General features: G+C 45.6%; 2 long non-coding RNA genes across 3 annotated transcripts in view; one reads left to right on the top strand and one right to left on the bottom strand.

The window, feature by feature from the left end:
- LOC109489303 overlaps positions 1–22,909 on the bottom strand; it is a 146,230-nt gene that overhangs the window by 31,044 nt on the left and 92,277 nt on the right. Inside the window, exon 5 of one of the 2 annotated variants that reach the window (XR_004623185.1) lies at positions 12,496–14,455. The exons of the other annotated variant lie outside the window; for it this stretch is intronic. This is a non-coding gene — a long non-coding RNA (uncharacterized LOC109489303). Of the gene's footprint in view, positions 1–12,495; positions 14,456–22,909 lie in introns of those variants that run through there. 2 annotated transcript variants of the gene reach the window in all.
- Positions 2,285–13,995, top strand: LOC117800834. The gene is made up of 3 exons (XR_004623189.1): positions 2,285–2,445; positions 4,134–4,234; positions 13,865–13,995. It is a non-coding gene; the product is annotated as an uncharacterized LOC117800834 (long non-coding RNA).

Genomic DNA, 22,909 nt, shown 5'->3' with positions numbered 1-22,909 from the left:
TTCGACCTGTGTTTCCTTTCAATTCTTCCTGAGTGGATGTTCATACAATCCATCCATCTACCCATCCATCCACCCACTCAAGAGGCAAATCTATTTAGACTTTAGGGTGGCATTTAAATGATACACCATGATATTTTTTATATTCACTTTAGATCTTTACATGAGTCCAGGTTGGTTTTGTTTTGGTTTTGCTTTCTTCACTAGACCTCAGAGCCACGTTCTGCACTGCACCATACCATACCTGGTGTCATCCTGGTCATACCTGCTCATGTTCTAAGACCTTCTTCAGATCTCGCCATCCCCCCTCTCCTTTGTGGTTGCTTGCATCCCTTCCCTCCCCTCTACTCTCTCCTCCCTCTACCACCTGGGGTCTCCCATTGCCCCTTGTACCCTACTGTATTTGGAACTTCCTACTCTGTGTGGTTCTTATCTATACAGCTGTGATCCCTGGATCAGACAAGGAATTTCCTGGTCCTCCATCTCACTTCCATCTCTACATCAGGGTCCAATTGCCTAATAAAAGCTCATCTTCTTCCCCTCATGTTCCTATCAGCTTAAAAGAAGACTTGGCTAACAACAACCTTGATGCTATTCCCTTAATCAACAGGCATTTACTGAACATCTACTATATACCAAGTGCAGAGACTTACAAGGTACAGTATCTCCCTCCTGGGGCTAAGCCAGGTGGTGGTGGTGGGGAACGCAGACATGAGCACCTGAAAATGAACCATAAACTTGATTCCAGGGGATATCAGTATCCTATTATGGCCTAGACAGTGAGTTTTCTTGGAGTTCAAGAGAAGACCCCTGCATGCTGTGTGGACAGGAAGAGACTTCCTAGGGGAGTTGGGCTAAGAGCAGGGACTTCAAAGCAGGGAAAGATTCAGATGAACAGAGAGGATGGGGATGGTGTTTCAGGTGGTGGAAGTGGTGGGGGAGAGGTGGTGGTCTCCTCGTTTGCTCATGGGGTTTACAGTCTGTGGGAGTTGAAAGGCATCAGACTTCGGTCAGGCTCAGGGGTCATATCTAGCTGATCACTTGGAATCTGTATGGTTTGTCTGAGCCTCAATTCCTCACTCATGGACTGGATAGTTTATCTGCCTGCTTTCTCTGCTTCCCAGGGAAGTTAGGAGAAGCTAATGAAACAATCACATGACGCGCAATAGCTCTTTGCAAAACATCACACATACGGAATTCAAAGAGTAATCAACAATATAGCTAAAGGAAGGTGACTTAGAAGGGAAGGGAAATGCTGAAGTATGTTAGAAATATTTAGGACAGGGTTTTGAGAGGCCTTAAAGATTCTGAGTTTGTTTTTCCATTTGGATCTCACGATCCCTAGGTTCATTCTCCTGTGAATTCTTCCTTATTGATCTCGTCCCTCCATCCCAGTCTGGGTTAGGGTGCACCTCTGTGTTCCTAATCCCACCTACTGGTAAAATAGCCTTTTAATTTCTGTTAACATATCTGTCTCCCAAACCAGCCTGGGAGTTTATTGAAGGCAGGTACCTTTCTCTATTTATTTTATGTCCTCAGTGCCTAGCACAGTGCCTGGCACATAGTGAGCCATCAGTAGGTGTGTTACTGATAACTATCCTAGTGGCTACTCTTCATGATCAGTCATTTGGCTAAGTACTTATTAAGAATTTTCTCATCCCCACAACAGCCTTGTGCAGTAGGTCTTGTTCCCATTTTACAGATAGAAAAAGTGAGTCTTAGGAGGCTAAGTAACTCAGCCAAGTTCATCCAAACCATAAACACTTGTGCCAGATTTAAGCTGAAACAGGCTTGAGTGCACTACTGTGCTTTCCAGTGAATTCATTCACTCACTCATTCCACCCAAAAGGATCATGTGCCTACCGTGTGCCAGGAAATGTTCCAGCCTGAAGGAATATGTCTGGCAGAAGTGATAAACAGGATCTTGGATAACCCCATGCCAGGTGAGAAATGTGAAACAGATGTGGGACCAAAGTACAGAGCATTGCAGAGGTGGGGGTGGGGGTGGACAGTGCCTGCCACAGAGGAGAACAGGGAGCAAGAGCGTTCGGTCCAGGCAGAGGGGAGAGCAAGTGCAAGGACACCAAGGTGAGAAGTCTAGCATGGATGCTACACTGAACCGTCATCACTAGACGGTGTTCTTCTTGAGGGTGGAAAGTGTATATTAAACATCTCCATTTTAATAACCCTGCACAGGGCTTGGAACGAGGCACCCCAAACTAATGAGAATTTGGTAAATGAATAATATTGGTTTCTACCTTTAAATTTAAGGAAGACGCTGGGTGGCTGAGTGGGAAGATGACTCCAGCTTGCAAAGGGCAGCCAAGGATGACCAAAAGGAAGTGACTTTGTGTTTATCAAACCACTTTGATTGGCTCAAAATATCCAGGCCCCCATCTGAAACCTACTCTCCTGTTAACAAAATGTGAAAATAAGCCCTTGTCTAAGGTACTGTGGCTTTTGCAAGTTGCTAGGATATCAATATATTTACCCACAGCCGCAGACATTTGGCTCAGGAACAGCCCACTCAGTCCTCACATGAGGCTAGATCATGGGGATTCATTCCACATGAGGTCCTAAGGGGGCTTTGAAATCAGCCAGGGAGTTGATAATTGCTTGGAGGTTTTGCTATAATAAGCTTTTTTTTGTTGTTGTTAAGTTGATTTGCTTTGGTTTCTTTTGGGGTTTCAAATTCAGTTGTGATTTACACCTGCTTTTTTGAACCTAACAAAACAAATGAGGGAGAGGATAGAGTCATATTTTTCTACTCCACACTCCCTGGGCTTCCAACATGGGGATGCCCTGTGTCTGGATGCCCTAAGGGAAAACAGGACATTTGGGTTTGGGGACCCTTTAGGGAAATGCAGGAAATATGGTCTAGAACAGGTTGAAATCCTGGCTCAAGTGCCAAACACTAGACCACTGGCTCTGCAGTGATTTGGGGCATGGTGGGACAGACATTTTGTCAAACTGCAGGACACAGGGCTGACTCAAGACCTATATCAGGGCCACACACCTAGCCTCCACATGCCTCAAATGCAAATCAATTTGACCAAAGCAGAGGAAAACAAAATAGACTCACTTTCTGACTTTTAATTCTTCCGAATCATTACATTCTCTAAACAGAACGAAGTAAGATTCTACCATCTCAATTCTGTCATTTTTTTAAAAGAGCTGCAAACTTCTCTTGGCATCACCATTACCCAATTTTTTTTAAGAGAGAGAGAAAGCATGTGCCCGCATGAATGAGCCGGGGGAGGGGGGTGCGGGGTGGCACAGGTAAAGAGAGAATCCTAAGCAGGCTCCGTGCCCAGCATGGAGCCAGACATGGGGCTTGATCTCAGGCCTCTGAGATCAGGACCTGAGCTGAAATCAAGAAACAGAGCCTTAACCAACAAAGCCACTCAGGTGCCCTACCCAATATTTTTTTAAAAATATTTTATTTATTTATTTATTTGAGAGAGAGAGAGCATGAGCAGGGGCATGCTCATGAGCAGGGGGAGGGGCAGAGGAAGAAGCAGACTCCCCACTGAGCAGGGAGCCTAATGCAGGGCTTGATCCCAGGTCCCTGAGATCAGCACCTGAGCTGAAGGCAGACGCTTAAACAACTGAGCCACCCAGGTGCCCTGCACCCAGTATTTGTTAAGGACCTCTTCATGTGGACCCCGGGGCTACACATACCAGCGCTGAATCCTACCTATCATGGTCAGATGATAATTCACAAATGTGTCCATGCCACATTTCCATAGCAACTGGGCAGAAAGCATCTCTTCGGCTGAAGTTATTATTTCAATGGACAAATGATGTATCTAATTATTGGCAGCTAAGGCAGCCTAATTATCAACACTTCTAGAACTCTATTTTGGGCTGACAACATCTAGAAAAATGTCATTGTTACCTAGTCCATAACCCTTTCAATGGCTCAAATGTTTATGGTAATTTTAGTGACATTATTTGTAACTAATTTAACCTAGAAGACTCATTGCCAAGTTATATTCCTCAAAACTACATGCTCCATAGTATATTATTAAAATCTTTTCTGCAATGCTAGTGGACAACGGGCAACCCCTGCTTTGAACATGTTCAGGTCTAAATCATTCTGGCTACATTCACTGGCATCTACTGGCTTTTTTCAGGGCTTCCTTTGCCAAGCACAGTCCCGCAAGAAGATCATCTGTGTTGACTTCTGTGGAATCACTCTGTGATTGGTTTTGAGCATGAAGCCGCACAGAATCAGGTAGGTAGTTCACCAGTAGAAAACATGAGGTTCCTTAGGGTCTGCAGACTTGTGTTCCTACACCACACCCATTTTGACATCTACAGGGACTTTATTTTGTGAATCTTCCTGATTTTTGTTTCATATTTTGATTTACAATGTTTTAAAATATTTACTAGAGATCAAGAAACAAACGTCTGACATTATTTTAACATCGCCACTGGCCCCTCCATCTTCTCTCCCCATCGGAGCTTACATGAGCCTTTTTAGGTGTATGTTTTCACTGCTTATTGAATTTAAGACATAATACTTGACCTCAAATGGTCATGGAGAAAGGGCAGGTGGAAGCCATTTTCTGCACTTCCGCTTTCCCATGGGAAAATTGGGGAACTAAAACATGCTCATATCAGTTCAGGTCTGCTGTAGACATGCTGTGTCCATTCATGTGCTGTAGAGATGATGGCTAATCATAGCAGTATAAATAGCATGACAGGTCCACAGCCACATCTATATCTAGTCTATATTTATATCATTGCCCCCATACTGTCACTTGTTTTTAGTTCCCATCGTTTGCTTGGTTTGGATTTATTTTTAAAGTGGATATCTTTTCTCATCTATGTAAACCATGAGCTCCTTAGAGATAGAGATATGATTTATTGATTTTTGCATCTTACACTGGCTCACAGGGGGTCCTCAAGGTAAAGACGATGTCAGGGGAAAGGTAGCACCCATCAAACACGCCTGCTGGGTCAGATGTTGTTCGGGACAGTGAAGTCACACCACCTCATTTAATCCTTGTCTCCATGTGACCCTGTCTCTCCATCTCCTGTACTGTGCTCCAGCCACACTGGCCTGTTTGTAATGCCTTAAATATACAAGCTTGTTTAACCTCTGACTTTTGCACTGGCTGTTAATCTGCCTGGAACACTTTATCCCCAGATCCTTTCATGGTTGGCTCTTTCTTTTCATCCAAGTTCAAAGTCACCTCCTCTGAGAGTCTCACCCTGATTAGCTCAGTCAGGGAACCTGACCCTCCCCCGCCCCCCAACAAGGTTATGCTATATTCCAGATCTTCTTTTATTCTCTCCATAATATGTAATACCTGAAATTATTAGCTTACTGATGTATTTATTTCCTTGTTTATTGTATGTCTCCCCCTTCCCCTGCCCCACCTGAAATGTAACCCTCATGAGGGCAGGGGTTAGCCAGCCTTGTTTGTGACTATATTTATAGCTAGAATAGTGTCTGACACATAATAGGTGCTCAATTGTCAACCAGGGAGAAAATAACTTTGCTCGGAGGGTGTTACTAAACCGATCTGAGAGATGAGGAAACAGGCTCATGGACGTGGGGTGACATGCTTTCTGTGGGTAACTTGTGACTGGCAGATCTGAGACCCAAAGCCCACCTCCAACCCCAGGCCTCTCACATTATAGGATACAGTTGCTCTGTGAGCGCAGGGAGATGCATGGATGGAAACGTGATGGGTCCTCTACTTTGTTCAGATCCTCTAATGGTTCTCTTGTTTCCTTGTCTATTTTTAAATTATAGACCACCTGGCCTATAGATCTCTAAGTTCAGAAAGTTTTATTCACCAGGGTAATAACAATAACTGTTTCTGTGTATGCTAATATGCTATGATCTTTGTATATACTGTCTCAATCCCTATAACAACTCTATGAGGACGGTCATTTTATCTCCATTTTCCACATGAGGAAATAAAACTCAGGGAGACAAATACCGAATACTAAAGTCAGTGGTATCAAGACAAGAATCAGAAGGTACAAACAGGGTAATTTGAGAAGTGATTGATAAAAGACCAAAGGAACCAAGATTTCCCTCTTTGCTTCCAAAGCCTATGTTCCTAACCCTCATACTAGATTCAGGACTTTCTAAAAAAGCAGGCTCTGAGCTGGGTACCAAGGGTATGAAGACTCCCTGACCACAACAAGCTCACAGTCTGGAAAAGGAAGACATGATTGGAACAAGAAAGGAATCCATGAGGCACGTGTGTGGCTCAGTCAGTTAAGCATCTGCCTTTGGCTCAAGTCATGATCCCAGGGTCCGAGGATCAAGCCCCACATCGGGCTCCCTGCGCAGCAGAGAGCCTGCTTCTTCCTCTCCCCCTGCCTGTCACTCCCCCTGCTTTTGCTCACTCTCTGTCAAATAAATAAATAAAATCGAAAGAGAAAGAAAGAAAGAAAGAAAGAAAGAAAGAAAGAAAGAAAGAAGAAAGAAAAGAGAAGAGAAGAGAAGAGAAGAGAAGAGAAGAGAAGAAAAGAAAAGAAAAGAAAAGAAAAGAAAAGAAAAGAAAAGAAAAAAGAAAAGAAACCCAGGTATGGGGAGGGGATGAGGGGGGAAGGAAGAGGGCTGTGTCCTGCATGGGGGTGAATAAAAAAGCGATTGAGGGGTGAATAAAAAGCGATGGAGCTTCTAGTTATTCAGAGTAACATGGGCTATAGTGGGAGAAGGGCCACTTGGATCTTCCATTTCAGTGGTGTGGCCAGCAGGAGATAGCCCGCTCACCTATGGAGGCTAGAGAAGTATATGGATGAAGGGTCCATACAGCCCTGGAATGTGGCAGGAGGGAAAGTAGGAAGCTGACTCAGGACAGCAGGGCTACCACAGTGGTCCCTAGACCTCCTGGTCTACTTTCCCTCATGACCTCAAGCCAGTCACTCTGACTCACGGCCTTTTGGCTGCAGGAAATCCACAGTGACCCAGTTTTCTGCCTAGGCCATTTGGTTTTGGTTTCATTTTCTAGTACGGAGTATGGTCATAATGTATATTCAGCTTACAAATTTTCTTCATACTTTCAAAGCTTCTTGCAGAATGAAAGAGAAGAGGTCTTGCGACAATGTGGTCACCTTGGTAAATGTTCCATAGCTGACCAGAGGGACAAGGGCTCTCTTAACAGGATGAGCTCTTCTCAGCCTCTTAAGGCACCAGCCCCAATACCTGAGAAAAAGTTGTCAGCCAGGGTTCCAACAGGAACAGAAGTTATGCTCAAAAGGGGTTATTTGGGGGACATTTATTTTTTTATTTTTTTATAATAATATTTTTTATTATATTATGTTAGTCACCATACAGTACATCCCTGGTTTTTGATGTAAAGTTCCATGATTCATTAGTTGCGTATAACACCCAGTGCACCATGCAATACGTGCCCTCCTTACTACCCATCACCAGCCTATCCCATTCCCCCACCCCCCTTCCCTCTGAAGCATGAGAGACTATGGACTCTGAGAAACAAACTGAGGGCTTCAGTGGGGGGGGGCATTTAATAAAAGGATCCTTACTTAGGTGCAAAGGAAAACAAATCAGATAGCACAAAGGAAATCTTGGGGTTTGCAACAGCAAGGAGCCACTACTATCACTAGGTCATGAAGGGGCAAGAATAAGGAGCAGTTCCTGGAACCAAAAGATGGTAGTTGTAGAGAGAGAGACTCCCGAGAAGAAGCTGCTCTCAATAGAGATAATCAGACAAGCCCCAGAAGCCCTGAAAGGAGGGAGCCAGGGAGAAAAAAATACCCCAGTCTCACACTGTCTCCACTCTCTGCACCTGCTGGTGCCTCCCGTGGTCTGGACTCATTTGGAAGCTAGAGGGCTAGGGAGCTTATTGACATGGTCCATGGGGTGCAGAGTGCAGAAGGATGGTAGTGATGTGAAGGAACATGGACACTCACGAGGACAAGGATTATGGTTGGTTGAGAATAGCTATACAAAGAGTAATGATTTGGGTAGATAGCTGTCATTGACTATTTGCTGTATACCTGGCCCTCTGAAAGCATGTTCATGGATTAGCTCATTGGATAATCAAAGCAAGTCCATAAGGAAAGCACTATTCTGGTCTCATTTTACAGATTGGGAAAATAGGGATTACAGAGGTCAAATACTAGCTGGTAAATGGAAGAGTATGGACTTGAACTCAGGTGGCTGTGATTACATATCCAGCGCCCTTTGTCAACTGGACCCATCCCAACTTACCCACGGTGAAAGTTGATGAGTTAGGTCATAAAGCATTGCTAAAATAGAGGGATTGACTGAAATACAACCTACGGAGACAAAGATGAGATAGTTCCATAAGCCAAATAAAGTGATGTCAGATAAGACATAACTGAGATTGAACAAACACACACCATTTAAAAGATAATAAAGTATAAACCAAAAGAAAAGGGACAAGGAGAGACCAAAAAAACAGAGAGAGAAGAGAGAGAGAGAGAATGAGAGAGAGAGAAAGAACCAGCCAATTGCATATAGGACAGAGGCCAAATGTCTAATTATAGCTGATAAGGCCCCTTATGATCTGTACCTTGCCCGACTCATCTTTCCCCATTCCCCATGGGGCACTGTGTCCCAGCCAAACTAAACTTTATTTAGTTCTCTAAATAGCCCTCAGATCTTGCCCATGTTGTCCCTTCTGCCTGGAACACGTTCCCTCGCTTTCTATTCTATTTGTCTTATTTATCTATCAGGCCCTAAATCCGACCTTTCTTTCACCTTCTTTCCCTCTCTTGCTTCCTCCTTCCCCCTCTAACACATACTTATTGGGTTCCCAGTACATGCAGGCACAGTGGTAGGTGTTGCTGACTTTGGCCCCCATTGGTCCCTGCCCTCCTAGAGTTTCCATGAGGAAACCTTCCGTCCATGCCCCAATGTAGGTTGGAGTTTCTCCTGTGTATTTTCTCACAGCCTGGTCTACTCCTATTACAGCCTTTTCACTATGTGTTCTGGCAGAATACTCTGTCTTCTGGTTCTGCACCTGTCTCTTCTACCAGACCATAGCTTCCATGGCTATGGGACTATGTCTGGCTCTGTGGGTATTCATTTCCTATTGCTGCTGTAACAAATTACCACAAACTTAGTGGCTTATCACAACCCAAATTAATGATCTTATAGAGTCTAGAGGTCAGAAGTTTGATACAGGTTTCACTGGCTAAAATCAAGGTGTGGGGAGGCTGCATTCCTTTCTGGAGGCTCTAGGGAAGAATCTGCTCCTTACCTTTTCCAGCGAGAGGATTGCCCACATTCCTTGACTGATGGCCCCTTCCTTCATCTTCAAAGCCATCAATGGCTGGTGGGGTCTTTCTCACATTACATCATTCTGATACTGACTTTCACCTCTTCCATTTTTAAGGAACCTTGTGATTTTGTGGGGCCCACCTGCACAGTCCAAGCTACCACTCCTATCTTAAAGTCAGCTAATTGGCAATTTTAATTCCATCTGCAATCTTAATTCCCCTTGCCATGTAACATTACATACTCACAGTTTCTAGGAATCTTTAGGGGTCTACTATTCTGCCAACCACACTATGTATGTTAGTCCAAGGGCAAAAATAAAATATCCGAATATGCAGGTGGGTTTTTATGTGTGTGGAACAGATAGAATCTCCATATATGTCTAAGGCATGTGTCTGTTTGGCACATGTATGTGGGCTGGGTGTTCACATGGGTGGCTGTGTTTGTGTGTGGTTCAGGGGCATACACTGCCTGATCTCATTAGCTGTGGTCCTATGCATGTATGTGTTGGGAGGTGGGGGAATGGCCCAAGGGGGAAATATAAGGATGGCCTAGGTAACCAAGTATTATTTTCCTGACAATTCAAGTGGTGAAAAATTTGGTTTATCCCCTGTATGGACACTTATGCCTCAGAGACCTGGATGTTCTATACTTACATGTGCTCTTTACCACATTCATAGTGAAGGTAGCATCCTGCCTGGGCCAGGAAGCCCTTCTAGAAGGACCTGCATGAGTCAGCATACAGATCTGCGGCACATTCAGTGCTTCCAGCAATGAGCAGATCAATCAAATCATGGTTTCCCACCTTTCCTGTGAGAGTAATAGCTTCTGACACGGAATCTTGCTCAAACTGCCAGCCCATCCCCTACCTCATGAAGCTAAGAACCACAGAGCTCTTAGGAATCATCAAACTCTCATCCTTCACTTTACAGAGAGGATAGAGCCAAAGCTACAGGCGACTTGTGTAGGTTCAGACAGCCATCCTGAGATGGGACACGGATGGGGACCCCTACTGCAGTTAAGATCCTTATGAGGTAATTGTCAACTCCTTGAGGACAGGGACCCCACATTACATGCTCCTATAGCACCAGGCTTCCTTGGGGCTTTCTGTTCCTCAGGTCCTCATGTTTCTAAGACATAAAACCTAGGGATGTGCTTCTAGACTCAGCCTCTTTATTCTCAGGAGATGCTGCTACTCAGAATCTGTCATATTTCTCAATTCTCATGGGAAGCTGGGCAGGACAATCTAAAAATCTTAAGCTATGTTTTTCTGTCTTTCCCCTTAAAGCCAGACCAGGGCTGTAACTTTTATTCTCAGGGTTTTCTGGCCCTGTCCTGATCCTCCTCAGCCTTCTGAAGAAAACGTGCCTTCTTCATGTGTTCAATCAACAGTATTTGGGCATCACTACTGAGTGTAGTTACTATGCTAGAAGTACGTGCATTACAGTAAACAAACAGATGTGGATCCCTGCCCTTAAGGGGTGTATGATCATAGAACTTCCAGGTTAAAAGCAACCTCAATCAGTACCAAAGTTGTTTCATTTTGGAAAAAAAATAAAATAAAGAAAAAGAGAAGAGAAAGAGAAAACGAGAGATGAACACCTCCAGAGTAGGGGTGGTGGAGAGAAGAGATCATGAGAGCAAGAAAAAGACAGTCAGAAGCACATGAAGACGCAGAGGGACGATGTGGTGAAAAATCTAGAAACAAAGAGAGAGATCCAAATTGTCTCCTTATTGCAGAGACCTCCTTTGCATCTGCAGAGGATCCCAAGCAAGGTTCTTGCCTCCAGGATGTACGATCCTTGTGTGTCTCCCTGCCATGCTCAGGAAGTAGGAGGCTGAGATGGAAAGCAACCCTCCATAGAAGCTCCAATATACCCAAAGGAGCCCAGAGAGAGGGGTCAAGAGTGCATGTTCTGAATCTACCCAAGGGCTGCTCTGAGCTCCCCTCCTCCACAGAGCCCCCTCAATCATCCTTGAACAGAAACCACTCTCCATCCAGAGAAGAGAAAAAGCAAACCATCTGCCCCACAGGCAGCCTCAGCTCATGCTGGTCCTGTTAGCCGTGGTTGTATGTGCCCTGTTGTGACACAGGTAAAGTACAGCAGGCACTCTTTGGCCTTTCTCTATAAGGCTGACAGTGGAAACCATTCATTTATTCTATTTCTCCAACCAATATTTATTGAGCACCTTGAGGATGACAGACACTGTATTTGATGTGTATTTGCATCCCTAGCCTTGACCTAGGACTCCACATAGTAGGTGCTCACACCCTGTGTACTGTGAACAAGCAACGATGGGGATCCCTACTTCATAGACAAGGGAATTGAGACCCAGAGATATGAAGGGCCTCAGAGAATGGCAAGACTCAGGTCTTCCCAGGACTGACCTTTTAGCTCTCTCTCTTCCCTATCCCCAAGCCCAGACCTAACCATCCTGTATGTACACCCTGACTCTGAGCACAGGAGATTTCCTGGTCCTCAGGCTGGGACTGGTGCTGGGAAGACCCCGAAGGGAACCTCCCAGACTGAGTTAAGAACTCTTCTAAGACAAGGACACTGTTGAATTCATCTTTGTAACCTCAACACCTAGCTCCACTCTCCAGCATGTAGTAGGTTGTCTTTAAAGTGAGTTGAACGAATGAATAAAGCTGTGCAGTTTTGACCTCTCAGATCCTGGAATCTTCCCTGTCTCATTCAAGTCTTAGAGGGGACACTGCCCTCAGCCTCATAGCCTCTCTGCCCCCTTGTTCCTGGATAAAACATAGCTAAGAGGCTACGGTAGGATCATCCTTGAGGCACACTGGGACTTCCTCAAGAGCTACAGAAGCCGGGTTAAGTAGGGGAAGGCAGTACCCTGGGCCAGGGTGGTCCCCAGTTCAGTTTTCCATGTTGTAAGAGCTGTGGCAAGTCCAGGCTTGGAACCTGGTGCTGAAGAGTCCAAGGTGGTTGAGGTGCATGGCAGCAGGACGTGCCAGACAATGTGGGATACCTGAAGTTGGGTGAGATCCAAGCTGGTTTCCCCTTTATTCTGAAAGGAGGACTCTGAAGGGGACACAATTTGCAGCCTATGACAAGAGCACTCCAAGTCAAGGAGCAGCAGGAAGCATGGAAGAGCATGGGGTGTATCTGGGGACTAATCAGATGGGTGGGTGTGGACCTTGAGCAGCAGGACAAGCCTGGGGAGGAGGCTGGAGCAGCTCCCGGAGGGCACCAAAAGCTGGGGGCCTACAATAGCCTGATTGGACAGTGCAGGGAAAGGGACAAGGTGATGTCCATCCTGCGGTCAGAGCACTCTTACAGCTTGGCAGGTGATCCCTTAATGGGCTTGAGAGAGTCAGATTCACATAGAGACTGCCTTAGTCCTGTTGAACTGTTAAAACAAAATACTGGTAGAATGGGTTGCTTATAAACAACAGAAATTTATTTCTCACAATTTTAAAGGCTGAAAGTTCACAATCAAGGTGCCAGCATGGTTGGGTTCCCGGTGAAGGTCCTCTTTTGGGTTGTAGACTGTGGACTTCTCACTGCTACTCACATGGTGAGAGGGGGTTAGGGAACTCTCTGGGGCCTCTTTTGTAAGGGCGCGAGTCCCATTCATGATGGTTCCATCTTCAAGACCCAACTACTTCCCAAAGGCCCCACCTCCTAACACCATCACATTGGACATTAAGATTTCAACATATGGTTTTCGAGGGACACACACATTCAGACTGTAGTGGAGACCAACAAGGAGACTACAGCAGTGATCTAGGTGAGAAGCAATAAAAACCTGAATGAGGCAAATGTCTCAGGAGAAGACAGAAGGAGAGAAGTGATACTATTCAAGAGACAGGGGGCAGTTAGAATGGACAACATTCAAGCCCTGATCAGGTAAGAGAGACAGGGAAGGTGGGATGACTTCGGCCTCCCTTGCAAGGGGCCTCGGTGGATGATGGTGGTAGGGAATTTGAGAAGGAGGCTAAGATGGAAAGAGACCCTCCACAGAAGCTCCAATATACCCAAAGGAGCCTGGAAGTGGGGGAATTTGAGAAGGTTGCAGACTGAGGGTAAAATCACAATTCCATTTTAGACAGTCTGGTTTGAGGGTTCCTGTTGGATACTAGGAGAGATACTCAGGGGCAGGTCTGGAATTTCACACAATAGCTGATGGGTTGAGTGAATCTGAGATTTTGGAGCCACTTACTGTCAGTAAGTCTCTCTGGGGTTGGATGTATGGGGCGGTGGTACTGAAACCAACAAGACACATAGGGCCGTATAAGGGAGGAGAGAAACAAACAAGGCACCCAGAACCAATGATTGTCATTGTTAGAGATTCTTCAGTCTTCAAACTGAATACACAAACATCAAGGTTAGATTCACAGATTTTGGTTAAAGCAAGCCATTATGTGTCTCGTAATCTAAGATTTTGCTAAGATGTATTAGCCTTTGATTTTCTAAATCCTATTTCCTTAAAATGCACCAAATTTCCATCTAGGCTTGGAGGCGGAAAGTTCCCCACTTAAAATGAAAAGTCAGTCATCCAGGCAGCCTTTTTCTCAGCTGTGGCTTGCACACACAGTGTTGTCAAAGGCTCCTTGTACAAGATCAGTCGAATTTCCTCCTTTTACCAATTTACATATTTTTCCGTCAGCCCTCCGAAGGAGGACTTCAAGATCTTCGAATTTCCTTCTGGCGCATCCCTTACACGGTAACAAAAGGCAACATGGCCCCCAGTCACCAACTCTCCCATGTGCTGAGGAGAAAACGTCGGTACAATTTAGCCTGCAGCAAATCCGCCATCAGCATTTTTATAAACCTCAGGGAAAGAAGAAGAAACAAAAGCTGTTGAAATGTGAAAATAATTAGAGAAGAGACTTTCCCAGGGAACAAACATGGCCCACACTGTTCAGAGGGAAGAACAAACAAACTTTGGGGAGGTTATGGAGTTGTAAAATCCTTGTTTACTTCTGAAGAAAGAAATAAAGTTGGAGGGGAGCCACCGGGTCTGCAGAATGATAAATCAAGTTGGGGTGGGGGGGAAGGAGGGGCCGGACTATAAATTCAGAGTCCAAAACAAAGCAACATTCCAGCAGTCCCTGGTGGCGTGTGAACCTGTACTGTTTGATTTCTGAGGAGATCTGGCTCCTGCCCAGTGTCACCGTCTTCACGATGTCAGCATGCCCCGGGTGCTCCGCAGTGTGGTCAACCCCAGCAGCAAAGCATTTGGTTTGGGTTAAGATTTCTGAAACAAAGTCACAGGGTTGTTCAACTTTCAAAAAGAAAGGAAAAAAAATCAAAACACCCTAGTTCCCTCTTCTTCTCAAACTAAACTTTCCACAGCAGTTTCAGCAGTGACAGAAACCACCAGTGGCCCAGTCAGGCGCAGCCAGGGCTGGCCCAGGGAGGTGGGAGGAAATTCCCACCACAGGGGGCTCACTCAGGAAGGGGCGCTCCCAGGCCTCTTCCCGCCCAAGCCTGAGGTAAATTTGCCTGTGAAAGGTCACAACTGAACAGCCTCAGGGCTGAGGGATTTTTCTCCAGGCGAAGGCCTCAGGTTTCTGGGAGAGAAGAGTCCTGTTTCCTGTTAAGTCAACCTAGAAATGACACCGAGAGTAAGGGAGAACCTGAGGCCTTTTGAAGTGACACAAACACCAGGTGTGAAGTGAAAGTTTTCACATTCGGCTAAAAGCCCGATGATGACATTCATTGCCTAGACCTTCAGACTTTTTTCTCTCTCTTTTTAGATGGAAATGAAAGCAAGGGAATTTAATTCATCGAATATGGATTGAGTGCCTACTCTACGCTCTCTATGCTAAGCCCTGTAAATGCATTGTCTTATATAATCTTCATGACATGTCAATGAGATAAATACCATTAGCATTCATATCAGTATCATCTTACAGGTGACAACACTGAGGTTCAGAGAGTTCGCATGACTGGCCCAATATCACACAGCCAGCAGTATGAACAGGATGCCAACTTCTGTCTGTCTCTCACTTCATTTCTCTTAACCACTAAGCTCTACTATTCCCACAACACAGATCCTGCTGGTAGGAGCGGCAGCGAACTGACTGAAGAATACGGGAGATCAAATTTTACTAAAGCGAATTGGCTTCATTAAGAACCAGGTAGCAGTAGTAACAAATAATCATATTGCTAAGAAACTGCCAATTATTGAGCATTTACTATGCCCAGGCTAAGCACCTTACACAAGTTATTTCAACCACCCCACAAAAGTACACTCTGAGGAAGGTGGTATCCCCATTTTGCATCTGGGCTAACTGAGTCAATGAGAAGGCGAGGAGTTCCCTAAGGTCACCTAGCCAGTAAGTGGCAGAATAATCTCAGGGTGTCAACCAGGCTCTAGCAGTGATCCAAGACCGGTTTTGATGCAGAAACTCAGGGTCTTGGTTGTCTCTGCAGAATATCCCCATAGGGAGATTTTTTTTTTTTTAACTTAAAATGAGTAACTATATAATTTTGCACTATGTCGGGTGCCATCTTAACTGATTTTGGTATGGCCAAAGCCCCAAGGCCTTTGGTTGGGGTTAAGATTTCTGAAATGAAGTCACAGGGTTGTTCGACTTTCAAAAAGAAAGGGGAAAAAAAAATCAAAACACCCTAGTTCCCTCTTCATCTCAAGCTAAACTTAAGCTAAATTTTTGGTATGGCCAAAGACCAAAATCCTAAATGAAAGTATGAGAACAAAGCATCAAACTAATTAAACTATCTCTTCTGACTCCTTTCCCTCCCTGTGATGTGAGTAAGGGGGGGTTCCTAGTCGACTTCTGTAGGTTACATCTGTTCAGCGCTTGTCTTCCATGGAAGCAGAGTTGGAACCCACCCCAACCACCTCACCATGATATTCTGTCATTCTTTAACACTAAGGTAATAGCAGCTGCCCGTTTGGAGCATCTCCATATGACAGGCAGGTTATTATCCCATTTTTCAGATAAGGAGGTCCTGGCTCAAAGGTGAAGCGATTTGCCCAAGCTGAAGCAGCCAGATGATGAAGTAATCAGGACAAGCACTGGGGTCTTGATATTTTCTGAAGGGCTCTTCCAAGCACCCATACTGGCTCCAGGACTCATCCTTATTTCATTTCTGCTGCTTCTTTCCCTCACTTTGTTACATTAGTTTCCCACTGCCGCTCTAACAAATTACTACAAATCTGGTGGCCTAGAATACCACACTCTCTCGTAGCTCCCACAGCCAGAAATTGGAAATCAGTATCACGGAGCTGAAATCGAGGCGTTGGCAGTGCCACATTCCCTGAGGAGCCTCTAGGAGAGAATTCATTTCCTTGCCTTTTTGGTGTCTCCAGCTGCATTCCTGTATCCCTTGGCTCGTGGCCCCTTCCTCCATCTTGGCAGCCGGCAGTGTAGCCCCTGATTCCACTTCACTCTTCTTGCAACACGTGGCCTCTTCTTTTTGTTGTAGTCAAATCCCCTTCTGTGTTTCCAACCACAGGTTACCTTCCTTTCCTCGCTTTCAGCTGATATCAAAGCTCCCTCTGCCTCCCTCCTACAAAGACATCTGTGATTGCATTCAGGGCCTGTCAAGATAATCCAAGATAATCTCCCAGACTCAAGATCCTTCACTTAATTACATCTTTTCCCACGTGAGGTAATAGTTGCAGGTTCTGGGGATTAGGACCTGCTATCTTTGAGAGACATTTTTCAGCCCGCCATGCTTGCTTTCCCCCTTGAAAATTGCACAGCGCCTTGTTTTTCCAGGAGCGGAAGTAGTGTTGAGTTTGGTCATCCACTTCTGTTGCCTAATCTCCTTGTTGACCACGAACACTATACTCACCTGTTTCTTTCCAGTTGTTCCACTCTGTGTGCCAATTGCCCTGTTAGAGCATCCAGTCCCTGAAGCTTCTTTCCTTATGCAGTTCTCATGAGAAAAAACTTGACACAAGGCGATGTCTCGTTGAAAGTCAAGTACAAGGAATTAAGTTCATGAAAAGAAGAACAGTACCTTTGGGGAGCTGAGGACCTAATTAAGGGTGTTGCATACATATGAAAAATGATCTGGTAATGCCAAAGATTGTCCACAAAATGCCAAGTCCTGAAGGGCAACAGCAATTAAGAGAAGAGGGTCCTGTGAGCAGAGGAGGTCATGAAAGCCTTTCTAGAAGGGCCACAGGCTGCAGTGAGTTTTACACATTACCTAAGATTTTTAAGAAAAGAAGGGAGCTATCCTATTTGAGCATCTTCTGTGAGCTAAGCCTTTTATACCTGCCACCTCATTACTCTTTGCCATACCTAGGGTGGTGGGTATGACATGCTCACAAATGAAGAAACTGAGACTTGATTAGAGAGATTAGGTCCCTTTCTGAGCTGGTAGATGGCAGAGCTGAGATCCAACCTCGGGCCACTAGAGCCTGTGCACTTTTTATACTCCGGTGCCCTTGGCCCTGGCCTGTAACCCCGGCTATAGGGTAAATAACAGTAACATGATCATGGTGTCCAGTGTACTTAGGGAAGCAGATGCCCATACTGTAACAAGCACAGGAACAGAAACCACATAGGTGAACACACAGAAACGTGAACACCTAGACCAGCAGAGTTGGTACGCTGGTGACCCACAGCCTGTATCAGGCTTGCAGATGTATTTGTGGAACGGCTCAAGCAAGGTTTAAAAAAAATCTGAACAGATCCCTGTAGCTAAATGTAAAAAAATAGCCATTAGCATGGTGAAGGGGTGTATTTTTTTCCTGCCAGGCAAAATCAGCTGGCATTAGAAAGGACAGAAGCTCATCACTTTGAGGCATTAATCTCCAGACGTCTAGAGGCATGTGAGTTTGAGAGTTCTGGTAAAACAATATCTTTCAACATTCAGACATCCATTTGGAAAAACAAAATCAGATATCCTCTGCCTTCAATGTGAATTATAATGTCTAAGTAATGTCAATATACCGATTGAAAACAAATCAAAGCACAATTCTGTTTTCAAGCGAGACTCCCCCATAGGCCCATCACAATGTGCTTTTTCAGCATCACGGGTATGACTATCTGAGACGAATGATAACTGGTCAAAAGCATGCCACTTTAGAGTACAAAACATTTTCATATGCCTTAATTTTTATTATCCTCAGAAACATAGTATGAATTAATGCTTACTATTCCTGTCTGCAGAGGAAAGAACTCTTTAAAATGGCAGCAGTACCTTTTGGAAAGAACACTGGTGTTTGGGTTGAAGCCCTTGTAAGGTCTCAGTCCACGGCTTCCCTCTCTAGACCATAAACTCTATCTCACAAGGGGCTTGTAAAATTCAGATCTGTCCTTGAGGATGGGTTCTTACGTCACATTCAAGCACCACCTACTCCTTGGCCTTTTAGAGGGTCCAAGACCTTAGCATTAAAACATACACATAAGGACCGATGGTATCACAAGGCAGAGCTGTGGGTATATCTGAGCCAATGACAGCGCTTGTTTGGGTCTAAAACAGAAGCTTTGTGATTGGCTGTCCCTCTAACCAGCTAGTACCGCCCATGAGAGGAGGCCATATGCCTATGGATGGACACTGCCTGGGAGGCAACCTGAGGTGAGCCTGCAGTCCAGGTTCATCCCAAATGTACCCAGTGATCTGTCGCATCTCCTCCACTTCTCTCTACTTTGGCTTCCACATCTGGAAAATGGGAAGATGATGTGAATGTCCAGAACCGTCCGGAAGCCCAAGACCACCAACTCCACATGAGCCTGGCTCTAAATCTCAGCTTGGTTCCTTACTGGCCATGTGATTTGGGGCGTGGCATTTAATCTTCTGAGCCTCAGACTCTTCATTAGTCAAAGGAGGGTAAGAATTGTTTCCAAAGTGTTATTGTTAGGATGAAATAAATCACAAGGGTAAGGAGCCAGGCATTTAGGAGAAAGACAGCCATTTTTGTTCCGATATGAAAGAGGTTTATGAAACAGAAAGAGCTACTGAACTTTAAAGTGGAGGCATTATCATTGCTGGGTTATTGTTACTACCCTTCACAGACGGGCCTGGACAGGAGGCCTGAGACGGTAGGAGGTAACAGAAGGCATGAGTCATGGGAGGGCAGCTCCAGGAATTCTCAGTCCAAGGGGCACAACATATTTGGCCAGTTGCAGAATCCCCCCACTGCCTTCTCCAGCCCCACAGACACACACACACACACACACACACGTACACACACAATATTAAAAAGCAAACCACAGCATTTAAAAACCTCCCGTTGGTTTTGCCTTTCCTTCCCCCACGTATTGTTTTTGGGAAGAGCTGTTTCAGCCACAGCACTGCCAAGAAAACAGGGTGGTTTCCCTTGACCACTGGCCATGAATATGTGCCTTTTCCTAAGCTTTGGTGCAGGAGCCCACAAGTGATTTTAAAAAATAATAAAATTCGTCTCTATAAATAAACCCTTATGCTTTCTGCTGTGGGTCTTGGAGGGATGAGTTTCCTCTTCTTTTGAACTAATTAAGGGCTACGTTCCCCTCCACAGAGGAACCACACATCGTGAAGTGAGAGAGATTCTGGGTAATCATCCACCATTGTGTTTCCGTCAACACAGGAATGGCAACATTCCCGAACTTTTACTTAAAGAGCCGCCCCGCTCCTCACCAGACACACATCCTTCCACAGAAAACCCCATCCCCAGTTTCCCTAGACATTTTACTATTATGGCCTTTACTAACTTTCCAGAGTTGGGCATATTAAGCATTTGCAAGAATTTACTCAGTGACATGGAGCAGTGGAAGAGGATACATTTTGGAGTCCAGAGACCTGGGATTGAATTCTGATTTTGTCCTTGACTAACAGGGTGATTCTGGGCAAGGGACTTAACATCTGTGTGCCTGCCTCAGCTTCCTCATCTCAAAAATGGATCCAGACTTTATGGGCCATGGTGAAAACAGAGTGCAAAAGACTGCACGTAGAGCCTCAAGCACACAGTCGGTATTTAATAAATGCTCATTGTTATCACATTCTCAGCATGACTGATTGTCAGTAAGAAAAAGAAGGCTCACTCTGCCGGGCTCGTGGGGAGGACTTCACAAAGGGGTAGCTTATAGGGATGGAGTAGGGCTAAGGGACCTGATAAGGGGTACTGAGGCACCCAGAGACCTGCCCAGGGCGGAGCTATCACTACCCCTGTACCTGAAGGCAAAAGTTGCAGGAGCCCCATTAGAGTTAGAGCTGGAGGAGAGGAGCCACTGGCAGGAGCTGTAGTTTTAGAGGCACGTGGCCTTTGACAGACTTGAGCACAAAAGCAGGGAGGGAGCTGGGGGGAATATCCCAAACTCTTCTCCCCCCACCCTCTGATCTGATGTGATGCCTGTCACTGGCGGAGCTCACCTGGAAGACAGAGGCAAGGCAGCCTGCCCCTTGATGCAACCACAAGGGGCAGCCTCCCAGCGCACAGTGCAGACCAGAGAATAAGTATCAGTGGAAAGAGGGTGCAGATGGTGATTCACCAGGCCGGTTAGAGAGCGGAATTCCTTGTGATTTACATATTGGCTAGTATTACTCAACCCAAACCATAAACAAAACTCTTGCAAAAATCCTAAAGTGGTGATTGCAATCACACCATTTCAGGCCTCACAACTCTACATTGTTCCCCACTGCCTAAAGAAAGGAGCCCTCCACCTCCGCCTCCAGGATCCTGTCCCAGGGCCCCTCTACCATCTTATCCCCGTCTCTCCCCTACTTGCACCTTCTGAAAGGCCCATGTCCTGTCATGCTTCTTGGCTTTGCACTTGGAGTTCCATTTGAAACTTTCAATGGGTGTAAGTCCTCACCAATCCTCTGCCCCTGTCTTCTCAGCTTTATCGCGTCTCGTCATCCTCCACCACTCTCGCCTCCTTCTGGCAATGTGCCTTACCCATCCCCCACTAAGTTCTCACACAGGGGCGGCAGAGTGTGAGCACAGAGGCTCTGGGGCCAGCCTGCCCCGAGTGCTATTTCAGGCTGCAACACTTTCTAGCTGCACTGTGCCCTTGCCACTGAACCCCCCTGTGCCGCAGTATCATCATCTGTAAAATGAGGCTATGAGAGGACCCACCTCACCGGGTTTTCCTGAGGATAAAATGAATCCCTGTGTGCAACTCGGAAGAGTGCCTGCCTGGCAGAGGGTGAGCACTTAATATTAGCCAATTCATGTTTATTTTTTGTTATCATTATATCATAGTACTTAACATGCTATAGTATAATTCAAAGTTTATTCATCTGATTCCCACATCGATTGTTTCAGTAGTTCAGCTGGGGGGCCTACATGTGTATTCGCAGTGCCTCGTCCACATAGTAGATGCTCAATAAATGACCAACAAGTGAAGGAGTGAACAAGGGGATAATGTGAATTATACGAGGACTCAGAGTGAGTTTCTGCCATCTGGTTTGGGCTTTTGTGTGAAGCAGACCATAGGCCTTTTCTCAAGACTATGAAGAGCTAATGAAGTAAGATCCAGAAAATTCAAGCCCCTCCAGAACAAAACTGGGCCACCCAGCCGGTAACTCTCCTGTAGGCCTAGTGTGGGTGGGTCCCTGCCCTAAGCACCCAGCCCCTTTCTCATCTAATTGTGTGATAAAAGAGCAATGCCTCCACCCTTCGACCTTCCTCCTCCCACATTAAAAACCAACAGCAATGATCTGCAGTCCCATCAGAGCCCCAGCTGTCTCTGCGGAAGACACACACGTCCCCCTGTCCACACAAATTCCACCATTAGAACGTTCAAGGTGGAGGCGTGTGATCAGAGAATCAACCCCCTGGGCCCCCCGGTGTCCGCCTCCGTGTTCCTCAGGTTGCTGGGTCCTAGGAGCAGGTAGGGGTTCGGGGAGGAGGGATGAGGAAGCTCTGCTAAAGACGCCCAGCAGCCCTGACCCTCTCCTGGCTTCCATGACCTCCTCCTTCCTTCCATTCATACATCAGCATTCCCTGCCAGTGCTTCCCGTCATATTCGGGGAAAATAAAATGCGAGGTCCTACAAAGCCTGTGTGATCTGCTTCCTGGCTGCCCCTCAACCCACGTGCTCCCCACTGCCCCTCAGCTCCTGCTCCCCCCTCATGCAGCCACGGGGCAAGCGAGCCTCTTAGTGGTCACTGCACAAACTGAGCGCACGAGCTCTTTTCTTGGTGAGAAGGCTCTTGCTTCAGACATCCTCAGGGCTCTATTCTTCATGTTCATGTATTGGCTCTTGCATTTAAAAATTTTTTAATTTTTATTTTTAATTACAGTAGGAAAGACATGCGCGACTTTTCATCGTCACCATTTTGAAGCATAGAGTTCAGCGGCATTGCGTACATTCACACTGCTGGGCAGTCAGCCCCACTATCCATCTGCAGAGCTTCTTCCACCTTGCAAAACTGAAACACTACACTTATTAAACGTGAACTCCTCATTCTCATGCCCCCCAGGACCCGAACCGCCATTCTACTCTCTCTGTGAATTTGACTAAGTGGAATTACACAATATTTGCCCTTTTGCGGCTGTCTTGCTTAGTATCATGTCCTCTAGGTTTATCCGTGTTGTAGACTGTGCCAGAATTTCCTTCCTTTTTAAGGCTGAATAATATTCCATGTGTGCATATACTCCATTATGTTTATCCGTTCATCTGTTAATGGACACTGGGCTTTTGGCTATTACGAATAATGCTGATATGAACATGGGTGTACAAATATCTGCTTTCATTTCTTGGGGGTATATACCCAGAAGTGGAATTGATGAATCGTGTGA

This window comes from Ailuropoda melanoleuca, chromosome 2 (assembly GCF_002007445.2).
Source record: "Ailuropoda melanoleuca isolate Jingjing chromosome 2, ASM200744v2, whole genome shotgun sequence".
Classification (NCBI taxonomy): Eukaryota; Metazoa; Chordata; class Mammalia; order Carnivora; family Ursidae; genus Ailuropoda; species Ailuropoda melanoleuca.
Note: the sequence above shows the minus strand (reverse complement) of the source record. Positions and strands in the feature narration are given on the sequence as shown.